The sequence below is a fragment of the Onychostoma macrolepis genome, chromosome 09 (assembly GCF_012432095.1).
Source record: "Onychostoma macrolepis isolate SWU-2019 chromosome 09, ASM1243209v1, whole genome shotgun sequence".
Taxonomy (NCBI): Eukaryota; Metazoa; Chordata; class Actinopteri; order Cypriniformes; family Cyprinidae; genus Onychostoma; species Onychostoma macrolepis.
The window spans coordinates 33,728,895-33,747,376 of record NC_081163.1 but is presented as its reverse complement, the minus strand read 5'-3'; the positions used below and the strand labels follow the sequence as shown (position 1 = coordinate 33,747,376).

The window sequence follows — 18,482 nt, the reverse complement described above, 5'->3', positions numbered from 1 at the left end:
TAATTGATTTTTCACACATTTTTCTATTTTGGGTAAAGAATAGCACAAAACAATTGCAATCTATTTCACCATGTGTTTAAAAGTTAACAACAGCATTTACAAGTTATTTAATGTGTTGTTTCATGCGCATAACTTACTCAACGTATATATGTAACAGACATTCATTCTCAAATGAGAAACATCTAGCATTTTAAGCTTAACAGCTTGACATAGCCAAACACAAATAATGAAAAAAAGGATGAAAACTAAAGTAATGCTGAAAAATAAATTTGCAAATCACTGAAATGAACAACCAACCAACGAATGAATGAATTGTTTTATTGTTGTAGACTTATGCTTAGTTTTTTTGTCAAAAAAGTGATGTTGTTATTGGACACTTTTAAATATAGAGGAATATACAAGTTGTATAGGAAGTATAGCATGTCACACTGCAGGACACTGCTGTCATTGGTTGTCATTTCATGCTAGTGACCCAATTACTGTGGGCAGGGCTGAAGAGCTAAAGCACAGACTATATACAACTCCTCAGATAGGCTATGTTTAAAACAAATCCTGTGTATTCCCTATAAGGTATGCCGATGTGTTATATTTAAGACTAAATATTATCAAATACTAATAACACATTAAATGCTGCAAGAATCTTCCTAAAAGGGAATTGTTACCATTAGATAAGCTTTAGTGCCTCACATACTCCAGAAACGAAGTTGAGTCAAATCAACACCACTCCACTATAAATAAACGGTCAACTGTATTGGTGTGTGTGTGGGTCAGTGGGTTAGGCTATTTATACATATAGTGGGGTTCAAATGCTTTGATACACTCTCACACACCCTTCTACATGTCTGCTACACAGCTGTTCACTAGACAACTGCGCAAAGACTACCTGCCTCTGTTTAGCTCCCCAAGTTTGTACTTCCAAAAAACAGAATGAACAAACCAAATCTTAAGTTAAGCAAATCTGAACCACTCACTGATGAGCAGGGGAAGAGCACCATTTCACAAACACACTTTCCACACACCCAGTGAAGAAAATCACAATCATTTGCAATTCAAATTCAAGGATCAGCTCTCTGCGGCAGGAAGCCACATAAAGCCTAATGTTATGAGCGAGTTACATCTCGTTCATACTGATGGAAGGAGAAACAAAAGAGCGATTATCACTTTGACCTCCTCCACATCCTTCTGTCCATGCAGGCGAAAACCGATACACTTCCCTTTGTGAATGATGAACAGGTGAGCGAGAGAGAGTATAGTGCAGAGCAGCATGCATGTAATGCAGATTTGAAGAACATCAGAGAGGAGAAACCGAGCTGTCACACACCATCAAAGCAAGCAGTGACCACACACTGACCTAATACTGCAGCTCCGTTTAGACATAACCACACTAGTGGAAGGAGCTTGTGCCATTTAGGCCAGTCTCATTCAGAAAAAGAGAACAACAAACTCATGCTTTTGACAGAACAAGCTACTTTTTGTGTATTGCTACATTAAATCTTTAATGTAAATGTTAAATTGTGCACAATGCTTTTGATGTAACAAAAAGGATTAAATAAATGCCAAGTTCTGTCATGAAACTCTAGATGGCGCAGGCTAAGTGATGATATTCACAGCATTAATCTACTTGGCACAAGCTGATTGGTTCATGTTGCATACGCAGCCAAGTAGCTTGGTGCTTTACATTTAAAAGGCTTGTTAGCATTCACTAGATCATTTTGCAGCTTTAGAGTTCATCTGAAACCCTCCATCCTCCCCAGCTCCACCTGTATAGATCTGCTACTGGTTATTATATATGCTATTTGTGCAGCAGCAGTATGTCTTAAAAACTCACAGCATCATATCGGCATATGTATCGACAGTAGCAAGTTCCTGTGCTTGTTTTGCAGCAGCAGCAATTCAGCAAACAAAGCAGATCTATTCCGCCAAGACCAAATACATTAGCATTGTCATATCCACTACCATGCTAAAATTTTCAGAGAGTTGTCATGTTACAACTGAAAGTAGTGACAGCATATTTTGTTAAATTCTGCTGTTCGTTATGTTTCTGACTTCAAATGAGAGTTTTTTTTTTTTCACATTTAGATTCAATCTTTTTTACTCTAAATGCAAAAATCAATTATCTGTTCAAATCCAGTGTCCCTATATGAGTCTATTAATTAAAAAACTCCCACTGCTTTTGTGAATATACTGAAATGACTCTATTTTGACTTAAGGGTAATGCCCAACAGACTTTCATAGCAATTTTGTTTTCCCCCAAATCTATTTTACAATTACGAATGCCAAATTTGCATGAATTCGTACAATTCTCATTCGCTGCTTATGCCCCACTGACAGTTAAGTTCCAGGGCGGAACTTCATGCTTTTTAAAAAAAAAACATTATACCTTTTCATATGACTCAAAACTTTACCGCAAATATGCCAAAACGTAAAATACATACATTTTCTCAGGAGATTTGGTAATACATGTGGGTTCGTAATACCTTACTAATGAGAAAAAAATACCAAAAACATTCTATAGACTGACGGTTTAATTAAAGTCACATTGAAACAAAATGGGGACAATTTTTTTTTTTTTTCCCATACATAACTTTCCAGTGATTATCAAAAAATCTAAGATGTAAGACTTGGTTCTATCCATCGGTTGTTGACTGGATGGAGGCAGACCAGAATGCAAGCTTGAGGTCAGTTTTAAGAAAGAGAGGGGGGTTAAATTCTGCATTTTAATTATAAAAAGGAGGTGAAAAAACTAAACGTGCACGGATGAATCGGTTTCATTTCATGCTGACTTTAAAACAAAAATAGGTAACTGGTAATTAAATACACAAAGCTTACATCAGGTCATGTTCCATTTCCTTTGCAGTTGAAGCAGACAGCTATGTGTATTGGTTTTTATTTATGTATGTGCATCTGTGTGCACGTCTCTATCGCTACAGCTCTCATTTCAAAGTCAGAGATGTAAAGAAGGAGGTCCGCTCGCCCTCCAGACACACACAGATTAAATGAGGAAAGGAGGGAGCTTGCTGACAGCCTATGACTGCACCGCCAAGGGCTTTAGTGTGTCACCTGTCTCTTCGGCCTCCAGGGCTGCGTTTGGAATTGAAATAATTAACCTGGCAGAGCTACAGAGCTGCTGGTGGTGTGGACGGACACAGCGGAGGCTGAGAGTCATTATTAGGTCAGTAGGACTCACAGAAGGAATGGACCAGAGGCCATACTATGGCTTTGATATGTGATGGGTGTTTAACAGTGAAAGCCACTGCACACTCTCTCTGAAGCCCCAGAGAAGAATTACCATCACCCATTCAAGAAAACGCTCTTGAGCATCATAGCTAGTGGTGGTAATTAGAACTCAAGCAGCTCACAAGAGAGAAAATAGAGTACTGCAACAACTGGGTCATGCTAATGGTTGGAGGCAGACTTCTTCTACCACCTCTCTGCAAGGTCTGGTGTGACTCGGTAGGTTCAAAAGAACAAATAAAGAGATTCTGAGGCAATCTGCTGTTCAGCTGTTATTACCATCAATGTGCCAGAATAGAGAATCTTAAGCAATCCCAAAAACAGTTTACACTAAAAGACTAAAAATAAAATGTACTTTAAGGCTTCAGGCGGTGCACCTTTGAGGAATTCTGTCATTAAATAATTAAAAAAGCTAAGCACGTTCTTAGATGGGACACTCTATGACAAACCAGAGGGCAGAATAACTCATTAGCAGCATTTTCTAAGGCAACAATCACTATTGCTCATACTTATGTTTGAAAACCCCCAACCCTACATATATTAAACACAATGTCTGACCTATACTCTACCATTCAAAAATATTTTTTTATTACTGAAAATAGGATGTTTCTATTCTACAAAGATGCACAAAGATAAATATAATGTTACAAAAGATTTTCAAATAAATGTTGTTTGAACTGCATGCTTCAAATGTTTTCAACACTGATAGGAAGAAATTTTACTTGCTGCTGAAAATTCAGCTTTGCGTCACAGAAATAAATTATAATTTGAAATATATTCATATTTATCAATATTACTGTTTTTTACTGTCCATCTTTTGATCAAATAAATACAGCCTTAGTGTCCATAAGATACTTCTTTCAAAAACAAAATAAATGTTAAAGATCACAAATATCCGAATGGTACTTTTTTTAAATATATTTTTCGTAAACAATCAAACTTATGGCTTTAGTCTGGTGGGTGACAAAACGTGCAAAAATATCCCATAAACTTACACTTAAGGAGGCACCATATCTAGATTCCAGAATATCTTTGAGAATCCAGGGTGGACGGTTTTAACTTGGGCATATAAGTAACCACCCAAACACCCAAGAAACCACATCAACACACTAAAAACAAGACTTTTACATAAACATGTATGCATTTGGCAAAAAATTTGCTGAATAACAGTAAATGGTGGCCGCACCTTAGATGTGGCTACTCTTGCTTTTGCTGAGAATACAAGTATCTTATATTAACCGCCAACAAAGCACATCATGTGACTCTTGTAAAGAGTGTGAAATAGTCACATATGAGACCCACGTGAAGTAACAAGGAAAGAACGGGGTCCATTTAGACTCCAAAATTGCTCTGGCCAGTGACACAGATGAACATACACACTCAACAACATGACTCAACCACCACCCACTACGACCTCCAACAAATCTCACACAAAAGCCTCTCTGTGTGCTTGTCTTTTATGGGAGAGTTATGCTTTGAGTGGCTCAACTCCCATGACCACATGTCTTTTCTATACAGAGTATCCTAAACTGGGCCACATGCACAGCAAGACGGTCGCCCCACCTTCCCTGAGCTTTAACAAACCCGGGCGGTGCTTAGTGTTAGCGTGGCCACTGATGAAAATAGCATCCGTCAATGAGGATATACAAGAGACAATCGCTTCTACATTAGAACATTGCAGGAAAACACAGCAACAAGAAAGAATGGTGTTAAAACGGAGCTAGTGGAGAAACAAGACAAAGCAGGAACAATATTGGTTGCAGCCATTTCCTCCTATACAAAAATAGAACCGTATCCGGAGGCTGAAGTAATGTTATAAAGAAACTAGCCAGCATGTACAGACGGGAAGAGCTGCTAATGGACACCAGCAGAACGTTTGGGTTTTTCAGAGAAACAATTCAAATGCAAACGACAGAAATGTAAAGACTCCATAACCAACAGGGATCTCTTCCTGTTTTTCCCTCTGGGTGGGAGAGTAAGCATGAGAAGATACCTCATCCATATCGATCTCTCTGCAGGCTGCTGGCCTTTACCGGAAATGCTGCAGCTCTGTACACTGGTAGACATTGAATGGTGGTATGAGGCATTATTACACATCATCTCTCACATTTAGCCTGCTACAATATTAGGTGACCTACAAATATGCCACCATTGAAACTACACACAGAGATCTGCAGTTTCAAACATAATGAACGTCTGTCATTCACAAGTTCTATCAATTGAGAACGTCTATATATAGCCTACATTTATTATATAAATAATGATCAGCTTATTGTACAGACTTTTAATATCACTTCATTCATCCCCAGCATCACACATAAGAAACATGATGATTTAGCAATGAAAATGAAAGCAAAACACAGTGACAAGCTAATCCACATTAAGGAAAGCCTTAGGCATGAATCTGATGAAGAGCCATCCTATGAACTCCAACAGACCTGCTTTGAAATTCTATCCCATATCCAGGAGGAGGGAGCACAAATCCATGAGCCATCTCCACTTTCAAACCGCAGTAGCTGTCTTTATCTCATTTAGACACACAATGGTGTCTGTATGTGCATGTCTGGGTTTAATCGCAGAGGAGCTGATTAGTTTCTGCGCACCGTAATTGGTGCCAGTGGAGGGTGAGAGCGATCCGTTTCAGAACACACACATGATGAGTATTAAGAAGCACGCAATAGCAGAAATGTTACAATGGCATCTCTGAGCCAAATATGACAACAGAAAGGATGGAGCAATGCCACTTTTGTCAGGATCTCTTTAAGAGAATAAGCACATGGTGTGTACTGTAAAGGAATAGTTAACCAAAAATGAAAATTTCCAGAAAATGTACTCACCCTCCCTCAGGCAATTCAGGATGTAGATGAGTTTGTTTTGAGGTTTTGAAAAATTTACTTCACTTGTTCACCAATGGATCCTCTGCAGTGAATGGGTGCCGTCAGAATTAGAGTCCAAACAGCTGATAAAACATCACAATAACCCACAAGTAAAAATGCACTCAATTTACCCTGCGAGCGCACTTATGATGCCCTAAAATGCTGCATACACAGGAAGCTCAGGATAAAAGAAGAGCCTTTTCATTGTGAAACCTTCAAACTCCAGTTAAGTTTTGACTATACAGTAAATTACTAGGTTTGCTGATCCATTGTGTGAATGAAACTGAACTCTCATTATTACATTTAAGGGTCCTACAACAGGATAACCAATGCCACACATGTTGTTACATGACTTGGACGACCCCCCCAAGAGGAGTTTTACCTAAAGGACCAGTAGTGTGGATCAGATCCAGTACAATTCAATATTGCACACACATGATTTACTCTTCACATTCACTTTGCCTTGTGCAATTCCCAGACAGCCAGAAGGGATTTTTTTTTTTTAAAGAAAAACGCTAAATAGATTTAGAGCGGCAAAAGAATTACTAAAAATTAAATAGTGCATTAAACAATAGTGCATATCCACTCTGTACACGCTTTTGTTGATGTCTCTGATTTAAACAAACAAAAAAAAGGCTTTAATGTTATGTTTTTAAAAATCAACAAGGAATATAAAGTCATGGCCAAAAATATCGGCACCCTTGGTAAATATGATCAAAGAAGGCTGTGAAAATTAATCTGCATTGTTAAGCCTTTTGATCTTTTATAAAAAAAAAAAAATCACAAAAATCTAACCTTTCATTGGATAATGAGAATTTAAAATGGGGGGAAATATCATTATGAAATAAATGTTTTTCTCAAATACACGTTGGACACAATTATTGGCACCCCTAGAAATTCTTATGAGTAAAATATCTCTGAAGTATATTCCCATTCATATTCACAATTTTGAGCACTCCAGGGTGATTATGAACATGAAATTATCCAAATTGAATATTTTATGGAATTTATGGAATGCAATTTTTTAAATAAAAGATCAAAAGGATTAACAATCCAGATTAATTTTCACAGCCTTCTTTGATCATATTTACCAAGGGTGAGGATATTTTTGGCCATGACTGTAAGTATCTAAGAAAAATGTGAAAGTAAAGTTAGGTTGTAGCTCATTGGTGGTCTGATTACATCGCACCTTCCTGGACTTTGTGGAAACCTTGTGCATGTACATAAGATAGCCGTCTCCTGAAGAACAGACATTTAAACTCGATAAACGCATCCCTTTTTAGCCACCCACTGCGAGTCTGGCTCTGGGACGGTGTTAGGAGGGCCTATAGGCCATGACGACACAAGGAGAGGTGGATCCTCATAACACACACAAACACAGACATGGGCTTGAAGAGATGGTCAACTACTCTAACAAATGCTGTATTTAAATATAAAAACAACATATTTCAATATTCTTATATTTCAAAATTTTCAATTATGTTGTTTAAAATCATAACAAACCTGGCAACGGTATGCTTGATCCAACTATAATGTGACAATGCACACCTCTAGGGCCTGATACACCTTCCCTTACTAAACACATGAAGACTTGCTGCCCCAACATGTCATTTATCCATTACAACAATCAGACAGTTTGGAAATCTCTTCTTAACTGAGCTCTCCACAGAAAGACCCTTATGTCTGACAAAACAAGCGTCAATAAACACAAATTATGTAAAGGCGTCAATCCGAACAAACTTCAATAGTTTCTTACAGGGATCCAGGAAGATTTGCCTCTCCTTTACCTCAGTGCCGGACGTGTCAGAGGGAAAAACAGCTGGGATGCAATTATGTCTCTCCTTGCATTTACGACAGCTGTTCCAGGCATGTCATAACACGATCAAATGATTTTCTGTGCTCGCTGAACAATAAGGAGTTCTCTCTTAGAGCTGGATATATAGAGTACAATGTTACACCCAGTGCTGTGAAACCTGCTTTGAATTATGAAATAAGCTTGCAGCTCAAGAAGATACTATAGTCAAGCGGTTCTTTATAAATAATGAAAACCGCTAAATAGATTGCATCGGTTTATCACACCAAACTCTTTTCTCTCTTCATCTTGATCACTCTTTCTCTGACAAATTAAAACGGTACTGTCACCATCTCTACATTCTCATTCACCTTCAACTTAAACAGATGTTGAGCTAGTAAAATAAACCTTGCAATTAATCAACAAACAGAGAGCTGGGAGGAAGACCATAAACCTGCATCCTGATCTCCATCCTCTCATTCTTCCCCCAGTCCACCGCACAGGGAACAGAGCAGAACGCTTGGCACACCGGGAAGCAACAACATTGGACAAGTGAACCAAAAGCAAATGAGGTTAGATTTTCCAAGCACGGATTTCGACATTATATTAACTCACCAGAAAGTTATTCATACTCTTTTCTATTCATGCTCTTTTCATTTTACGATCTGGCTTTCTGGTAAGTGTACAGTTTTATTGCTGAGAGATTACCACCTTTTATGAATCATCTATAAAACCAATAATGAACTGGGTTGCATGGTTACATCCAGGTAAGACCTCAGAGATTCACGCACATACAGGTCAAGACAGGACAACTTGTGACGCTCAGATTGCAATGACAAGGCCACGCAGAGATTTGATCGAGCTGCGTTTCGGGAACACAGATAACTGTGCAGCAAACGTGCAGTCAGAGACACGTCTGCCACTATTTGAGCTGACAGAGAGACAGCACAAGCCGTGATAGCTGAAGCTCTTTCGTGCGAACTCTACCCGCATTTTCACTATCTAACGCACACTTCCCCTGAACACACTTGGCTGCCTTACGAGAGTAGGTCAGGACTGATACACAGGCATTAACAGCAGGTCTCTAGTAGGCTGCTTCTAAAATATCACAGTAACACTTGCTAATATCCAAAACATCCAAAAATGGCCCACTCTCTCTCATTCTAATGTTACTAACCTTCTCTTTCTCACTCTCTTTGGGATGTAATTTGTGCTCCTTTTCCACATTTAATTATCAAATCTAGGCTCGAAAGAGAAGGGATTTCGATTATATTTATCCCAGAACGAGACTATTTGATAATTAATCTATATCACTTTTTGTTTATTTCATTGCTACACTTACAATTTTCCAAGAAAAAAATTCAATAAAGCTCAGTATAGTTATTAGGGAAGGTCATAGCGGGTGATTAAAAGTTTGGGGTTTAAGAAATTAATACTTTTATTTAACAAGGATGCATTGAATTGATCCAAAGTTACAGTAAAGACATTTATGACAAAAAAAAAATAATAATTAATTTCAAATTTCCATTCACCAAATAATCCTTTAAATTAAAAAAAAGAATATCACAATTTCCACAAAAATATTAACCAGCACAACATTGCATTGACAATAATAAGAAATGTTTCTTGAGCAGCGAATCAGCATATTAGAATGATTTCTGAAGGATCATGTGACACTGAAGACTGGAGTAATGATGCTGAAAATTCAGCATTACCATAAAAAAATATTTTACATAAGCATGTGTATGTGAAGGTGATCATTTGAGAGATCATTTTTGTGTAGCTCCAGAGTCAATAACACAGATCAGGTGATTGGCTCAAGAAAACTGGTTACCAATGCCAATAAGCAAAGATAGCACTTTTTTAAATCATACACTTCTGGGGGGGTCCTGCACCAGACAAGCAACTGGCATTGATGGGAACATTTACAGATAGCTTTTTTCTGGTATTTATAAGCCTTCTTGGTTCAGACAAACAGGTAGTCCCATTCCAAACTCACGTCACTGGTGCAATGTTGCCAAGTTAGGCCTCTCAGACAAACAGATTACACCATGTGATGCCACTGGCATAGAAATTACACACTTCATCTTACTAAACTGCACTTCACCTTTTACTGAAACCAAATCTGCACACTGCCGAAGGAGAAGGAGAGCTGATTGGTGGAATCATGTAGTGTATTTACATAGGGTGAGGTATTGTTCCACCGATCCACCAAAACAAAAGCAGCTCACGCAGCAACAGAATTAATCAGCAAAATATCATGGCATACAAACTACTTAGATATTACCAAATACAAATTACACCACTTTTCATCACCAAAATGCAATCCACAACAACCAGCCCTCTCAGCACTCACAACAATATCAGGCAAGTCTGCTTCACCACAAACACGTTTAAAGTGCTCTCTATCAGCAGTGAACATCAATATTGTGGAACAAACATTAACAAGACTGATTACATTGAATACATGGTTCTGATTGGTCAACCATTCTACTGTCAAGTAGGATTTTTAGTTTTTTTTTATAATGGCCACTGTGTGATACTGTTCATGATTTTATTCACTAATGAAATCAGGGGTTTGCTCTTGTACCACTCTTTTTTTCTCATATAATAAAACAATATAACTTGGTAAGTGGCCATGTAATAAGCAGGATAATGTACAGTCAGCAGGTCGTAACAACAAAATAAAGACACCTATACTTCACATTGTGGTCCTGATTACTCCATCTGGGTCATTTTGTAATGAGCTGCTGACTGTACATTATCCTTTAATACGGTGCCTCATAATAAGAATCACATGTACTGCATTTCTGAAGCACTCCTTAGGAATGCAAGAGCAGAGAAACTTCTGTCAGTTATGCACTAACGGAGGAAAAACAACAGCGCATGTTGAGAGTGTCACTTCACACTCGTCTGATGGTAGTCCTTGAGCAGAACTGATAGAGCTCTGGTTATTCATTCCTTCTCTCCCTTTAGCCCGTGTCCTATGGGAAACAGTCAGTTCTCTCAGAGGGACGCGGTGAAGAAGGCTGCCAAGGTCAACTGTGTCCATAAAATCTTGGCCGCAGTATAATGTGACACTTAATCTCATTGACTGTCAGTGGCTAAAGGAGCTCAAATGAAGGCTGTAGCCTGTCAAAAGAACCACTCCGCTATCTGTGGTCTTAACAGATTTAAAATAAAAATCTGTCATCGTTTACTCACCCTCATGTTGTCCAAACTTGTACGGCTTTCTTGCCAAGTCATATGGGTTTGCAACAACATGAGGGTGAGTATATGAAAGAATTTTCATACTTTGGGTGAGATATCGTTTTAGTTGTGGTAACATAAGCGGGCAAAAAGGGTCTCGTGTCAATAGTAAAGCAATGTTATGAAGCACAGCTCACACAGATGTCACTTTCAAAGTTTCAAATGTTGGTCAACATACCAGATTCGTGTTACCAGGCCGTTGTGAAATCTGCGAGGGGAAATCTTTCATCCTTACACCAAATTCCAAATTGCATAGATTTGCATTAAAAAGCAGGCACACCCTTTTAGATTTGTATTAGAACAACTGGATTTCTGCTAAATAATGGTAAATGTGACTGTTTGCCAAGGACGATAAAGAAATAAATCAGTGGAATGTCAGCGTGCAACTCTCACGTAAAGCTCTGAGGTGTGGATCATGTTCAGTCAGCCATGTATAAAAAATACTGTTCGTAACAGAAGAGCGGGCAGGAGCATGCTCTAAAAAAAGGCAATTAAAAGAACGTAGCTCAAATAATAAATTATCAGGGCATTGCTGTAAACAAATTTCCATTCTAACAATATGCCCCACGTAAATTCTGTTTAACCCGGAATATTTTTCAGGGTCTTTAGCAAAAGCTTCAAGGCTCCGAGAAAGAGCCCTGCTTCTCAAGCTAGAAAGGGTCTGTGACATTTCAGTGTTTGATGGAGTCCTGACTCCGTCAAATGTTGAACAATGTTGCTGTGCTGGTCAAGATGTTTACGCAGAGCAATGTTTTTAAAAATCCATAGAGACGCAATGTTTCCACTTTTCAGTGGGAACAAAACATTAAAAAAAAAAAATTATTTAAAGTAAAAACAGGACAAAGTATTGAAAAAACATACACAATTTCCTTTGAAGTTTGGCATTAAATGAAATCTGTTTTCTAAATGAAGATGTTGTAGATCTTATTTTGAACAATTCCTCCAGGAATGTGTTCCATCTTAATTTTTTTTTTCTGACCTCAAAACCAAAATGTCTTAAAGGTTTAGTTCACCCAAATATGCATTCTGAACGGATTTGATGCGTTTGTGTAAGAAAAATATCCATATTTAAAACTTTATAAACTGTAATCTCTAGCTTTCGCTAACTGTATTATGCACTTTCACCAGACAGTGATGTTCCAGTAGATGACGTATAGGCCAACGCGGTGACGAACACACAGAGGAGAGCGCAAAACAAAACACCGGTCAGGAATTAGAAGTACAAAACGAGGATTTGTAAAGAAAAATGTTGGAGGACACTGGTTTTCCTTTGGATGATGCCAACATTATCCGCTGGAACGCCACTCTCTCATGAACACGTGTACAACGGTTAGAAGCTAGAGATTACGGTTTATAAAGTTTTAAATAAGGATATTTTCCTTACATAAACACATCGCTTCACTTCAGGAGGTCTTTATTAACCCCCTGGGGCCATGTGGAACACTTTTTATGATGTATGGATGCATTTTTTTGGCCTTCAAAATCTTAAACCCCATTCACTGCCATTATAAAGTTTGAAAGAGCCAGGACATTTTTTAAAGGGGTCATGACATGGATTTATTATTTATTTATATTATTATTTTATATATCTTGAGGTTTACTTATAATGTTAATAAAGTGTTTTGCACAAAAAAAATAAATAAATAAATAAATATGTGGGAAAAATGACTATTTTCAACCCTCTGTCTAAAACTACCTGTTTTAAGGGATGTCATTTAAGGCTTCACAGTAATCGGCCACTGTTATGATTGGCTAACGTCATTGCATAAGAAACAGTATCATCATGCTATTGCAAGTGAGTGTCTTGACAACATAATTAAAATAAAATGGTCATTTCTAGACAAAGCATTATGAAATCATTTACTCACAGTTTGTGATTCAGCTGTAGTCAGATCTAGTTCCGCGTCATCTTTCAACAAATGTTTCTTTGTGAACTCTCCATAACACTGTGCCTCATTTACAAAACAAAATCCTCAGACACGATCTGTGATACCAATAACAATAAACTACCCACTTGTTCCTTACGCCGGGAACCTTCTGATATCTGTACAAAGATGCGAACAAGCTTTTTAAACTAAGTGCGTCAAAGTGAACGTTCTTTCACTCCATTCGTCCTATTGACAGACTCAAGCATGTGGACTGTGTCTGAAAGCGAACGCGCATCTGTATGCTGTATCCAGTGTAGACAAGATAGCGGCAGTGATTCTAATTTCTATTTGCTTTTGATGCAACGCGACACTCGCATTAAGTGTAATCAAACGTCAAGCCGTTAAGCGGCTGAATGCCAGAGGGCGGGGCTTATGGTGAGGAGATGACTATTCGTCGATGTCTTGCACTGGAGCTGAGTCACAAACAATAAGTAAATGATTACATAATGCTTTGTCAGGAAATGACCATTTTATTGTGATTATGTTGTCAAGAAACTGCACCTCGGATCCAAAACGAGCCGTTTTCTGAGGATTATTACATAAATGCTTTTTTATTGATGATGAGGACATTTTAAGTTATGAAACTTGCAGGATGTATTAAGCATACAAAGACCTCTTCTGTGTCAAAAGATCAAGGGAAATTTTGTTTTTTTATGTCATGACCCCTTTATTATAACTCCGCTAAGTCATAAATACCTAGGAATCCTTGAGGATGAGTAAATTTAATTTCATTTTTAGGTGAACTATCCCTTTAACTTGATTTTCCAGCGACACAACAGACTTCTCTTTGGTGATGTACGCTGGATTTCTCCATCAAAACTTGCATTCATATATGTGACCCTGGACCACAAAACCAGTCTTAAGTCGCTGGGGTATATTTGTAGCAATAGCCACAAATACATTCTATGGGTCAAAATTATAGATTTTTCTTTTATGCCAAAAATCATTAGGATATTAAGTAAAGATCATGTTCCATGAAGATATTTTGTAAATTTCTTACCGTAAATATATCAAAACTTTATTTTTGATTAGTAATATGCATTGCCAATTTATTCAGCTTTGAGGTGATATATAAATCTCAATTTCAAAAAATTGACACTTAAGACTGGTTTTGTGGTCCAGGGTCACATATGCTTCCATCCAATCAACAACCAATGGACAGAACCAAGTCCACACCCATTTTCCCCATTAATCCATTTCACCTGGATGTACATCACAATACAAAAGAAAATATCTCCCACCGTTTCTGTTTCATTGCAATTTAATGTTTCGGTCAATTTGAAACATGCATTCTGACAGCAAACTGAGTGTATGAATGCAACAACTCTTCCTCTGCCTTTCACAAACACAGATAAAACCGTGTCACTGCCTGGTGGCAGCTGCCAATGTTTCTAAAACAACACTGGATGAGAGGCTGTAAACACTTTTAATCTTTTACCCAACACAGGCAGGTTACAATGTAAGCAGTACTGTCAGAAGGGAAGCCATTGTAGTAACACAGTTCACATTGATATGAACGTAATACAAAACCAAACACGCCTAAATAAAACACTGGATCTCAATGCAAAGCTCAACAAACCATGTGTACAAACACTCTGCATGAGTCACCCCCTTCCACCTTTATGTTTGTAGTGTGATGGAGACAGAGGAGTTTATGACAAATCATTCTGATGACAAATCAGGCTTTGGTCTAAGGTCTGTTATCCAAGGGAGCAAACATGTGTATTGAGTGCCATTCATGAGCCAAACTATAAGCCGATGACAGATCACACACACCTGACAATACATTTGAGCTGCTATACAGCAGATGTCACCGAAATTAGCTGATTAAAGTTGGCACAAAGTCCTCCCTCACTCACAAAACATTAGCAATATTGCACTCGTGCTGCCTCGAAGATTGATGCGCGCAGTTGACCTGCTCCTGCCCCGACAAAGGACGTCCTTTCGTCCGAGACTCGCGGGACGCTATTAATTTAAATCATTTCACTCCCTTTCATCCTAGCTGCCCGTTTCCTCTTCGTCTGCTCTTTTTTTTCTTCATCCCGAAGAGCCTCGCAGTCGTCTCCGGTTTCAGTCCTGAGTCGAGGGAAAGTGGGCGCAAGTGTAAACCGTCAGATAGCTGCTCAAGCTGCAAAGGTCAGCACCACAGAGAACCTACTGGATCTTTATCAGGACTCATTTATGATCACTTAGAACAAAGATCTGTCAAGCAGAAAAAAACCCAGGCTGCTAGACTCTCTGCATCTGGACTCCAGGGTCCTCACATCCAGCATCCACCCTAGTTTCACAATCACCTGACGTCATTCTAGTATAGGAGGCCAGCTCTAGAAAGAGGAATCCGGTGGGGACGGACACTGGCTTACTGCTGCACATATGGTGAGAGGTAATGAAAACTAATTCTGCAAATAACACTAACAATGCATTTTAGGAGAAAGGTCCTATAGAGATAGCAACAATAAAGAATAAACATCCCATTGTAATTCTTATAAAAAAAAAAAAACTATTTCATGGTTTCACATCCCTCTCAGCACATATTCTACTGCTCCCACTGGATTAGACTGAAGCAACAGCACTCTGTGCAGAAAAATAAATCTCAAGTTTAATGCATTACCAGCAGCAAGCGCAGTAAAGCTTCCAAGATCTGAGGCAAAGAGCCCGCTAGAATATTTCCTGTGTACCAATGATACACATTTGAGATCCACTCTTCCAATCTGCTGCTGGCCTCACCAAAGATGCATTTATTAATGCATATGCAAGATGATCTACTCATTTAAGGAGAATTTTATATGATCGCCATCTGCAATCTATTGTTAAAATAACATAAGAGCAATAAAGGCATGACTTTGGACTGTTTTGACCAATTCACCAGCCTTTTTTGGAGGTTTGTTGAAAGTACTAGTTTAAAAAGTGGCTTTTAGAACGGTCTACAGAAAAAAAATATATATAATAATAATGTGCATGCTTAAAATGTATATTAGAATGACTTCTGTAAATTGAATTCTCCAAACAATAATTGTTCAGGAGTCTGTAAGATTTTTTTGCTCACCAAAGCTGCATTTATTTGATCAAAAATACAGTAAACAAATTTACACTGTGAAATATTATTGCAATTTAAAGAACTGTTTTCTATTATATTTTCTATTTCTTCCAGGTATAATACAATTTAAGGATTCTTTGACGAATAGAAAAAGTCCTTAGTAAAAGTCTTTACTGTCACTTTTTTATCAATTTGATGCATTCTTGTTGAATAACCGTATTATTGCTTTTAAAAAAAAAGTTATTTTAGTTGTAAATGTTTAATTATTGATTTCTCTTGGCCAAAAAAAATGGTTTAATAATTTGGAGTTAACTCCTACATTTTTTTCCTGTTGAATGGTTTTAGCATTTACATGCTGGAAAAGCTCTAAATATTTAATGGCAGGTTTCATTGTGACAGCATACCCAATGTAACGTGACAATATGTCTGTACAGAGACTGACTTTCTGAAATAAAGCCTGAAAAATAAATATTCACTGAAGTAAAAGGTTCCTGCTAGCAGATACACATACTCGGACAAGCTGGACAAAAATGTGTGAAAATAGGCCTCCACTCTACGGGCACCAAGACTGGCACTAAACCCACAGCTGTCATTGCAAAGGGTGGAGCCTGAACATATCAGTGTGAGTGTGAGTGTGTGTGTGTGTGTGTGTGTGTGGAGGGGAGGTCCAATTTGGCAACAGCTCATCTGTTTGCAGTGTGTGTTACTGCAGAACACACTCCTCCAGGTACCAAGAGGAAAAACACCAATAACAGCAGAAATGAGGCTTGCATTAGATACAGCGATGCTGGAAACCCAAAAGGCTTATAGCAAACGAAACATCAGAGGTTAAACATCTCAACCACCCTCAAGAGCATGAATAACAGCAGATGCATTCAGATAGATGGGGATGCATCTCATCCTCTCTCTTTGACAGACTGATTAATCTCACCTCATTATTCCAGATTCCTTATTCTTGCCGCAATTGCTACTGCAAAACCTCACAAATCAGCATCTTCAAAAATTTCCATGAATCGTTTCGGTATTTTATTATCGAATATAACGTTTCTTCAAGGGAGCAGCCCTCACATTCAGACACTGAAGGCACTGCACAGCTGTCTGAATTTCAGGGCTGTTCCCTGGATTTTCCTCTGTGTATCTCTAGATAACGAGATAATAATACGCCGCCAGCGTGAAATACACAAGCCGTGCTTCTGATCCGCTCATTAATATCTTTATTTCAGAAAGAGGTCGCGTGCAGCAGCGAGTATAAATGAAGAGTAAGCGCTTACGGTCGCAAACCAGCCGACGGTTCTGCGGCTTCTGTCTTGTCCGAAGGAAACGGTAACAATGGGAAAAAGCCACTGATGTGTTGCGCAAATCCAGCGACAGAATCCCCGCTCCTCTCCCACCTCAATCGGGTTTTCGCTTCCCGTACCGATCGCTTATATTTGATGAGGATGAGGATGATGGTGATGAGACGAGCGAGCCTCCCGTTCCTCTCCCGCTTCCATTCCCGTTCTGAGCTGCGGACCGATGCGCGTTCCTGGCGTCTCCGTTTCCTGTCCAGCCCCGAAATCCACGCGATTGCGCCCTACCCGTTGTGACGTCACGCAAGGCATGGCAACCAAAGACCAGAAAAGAAGGTGCTTACTAAATTTGAATCCTATATTATTGAAAAAAAGTTAAATCATTGGCTTATAAGTTTTAATTAGAAAGGCAGAGGGTATTTCTAGACATATTTATGCAGCAATGGCTTTACATCTTGATATGTAAAGAAATTGACAAAATACTGATTGACTTCATTTGGAAAAAATAAAATGCATTACATAAAGAAGACAGTTATTATGAATTCATATGAAAATGGTGGCCTAAATGTTTTAGACTTTGCAACATTACATAATACATGTAAGGCTTAAACAAATTGTTAGAAATCCTAATTCCATTTGGTGTTTTATTCCCTCCCATATTCTCTCAAAATTTGGTGGTTTAAATGTTTTTCTTAGCTGTAATTATAATATTGATAAAATACCAGCGAAACTAGCAGAATTTCACCGTCAGGGCTTTTTATGGTCTTTGATCCACAAGCACAATTGTTCACCTCATAGGTACACTGAAAATTTTTTAAGGTAAGTGGTCGCAAACAATTTATTTTAGTTGCATTTAATTAAAAAATATATATATATATGTTGAAAGTTAGTCAACTAAATTTGTTTATTTAAATGTAGCTAAAATAAATTGATTGCAACCACTTACCTTAAAAAAAATTAGTAAATTCAATGAATCATTTTTTTTCAGTATATATGGAACAATAAGGATATATTATATAAACACAAATCGCTTTTTTCTGAAGCACTGGTTTGATTATGGCATCATATTGGTGGATC

At 38.1% G+C, this 18,482-nt stretch overlaps 1 protein-coding gene across 4 annotated transcripts in view; it reads right to left on the bottom strand.

Annotated features, from left to right (window-relative positions):
- raph1a (Ras association (RalGDS/AF-6) and pleckstrin homology domains 1a) overlaps positions 1–17,705 on the bottom strand; it is a 69,179-nt gene extending 51,474 nt beyond the window's left edge. For 2 of the 4 annotated variants that reach the window (XM_058787136.1, XM_058787139.1), the window contains exon 1: positions 17,388–17,701. The gene's annotated coding sequence lies outside the window, so the exon portion shown is untranslated. Of the gene's footprint in view, positions 1–17,387 lie in introns of all 4 variants that reach the window. The other 2 variants (XM_058787140.1, XM_058787137.1) reach the window with 2 other exon arrangements.
- Positions 17,706–18,482: the final 777 nt, after the last annotated feature.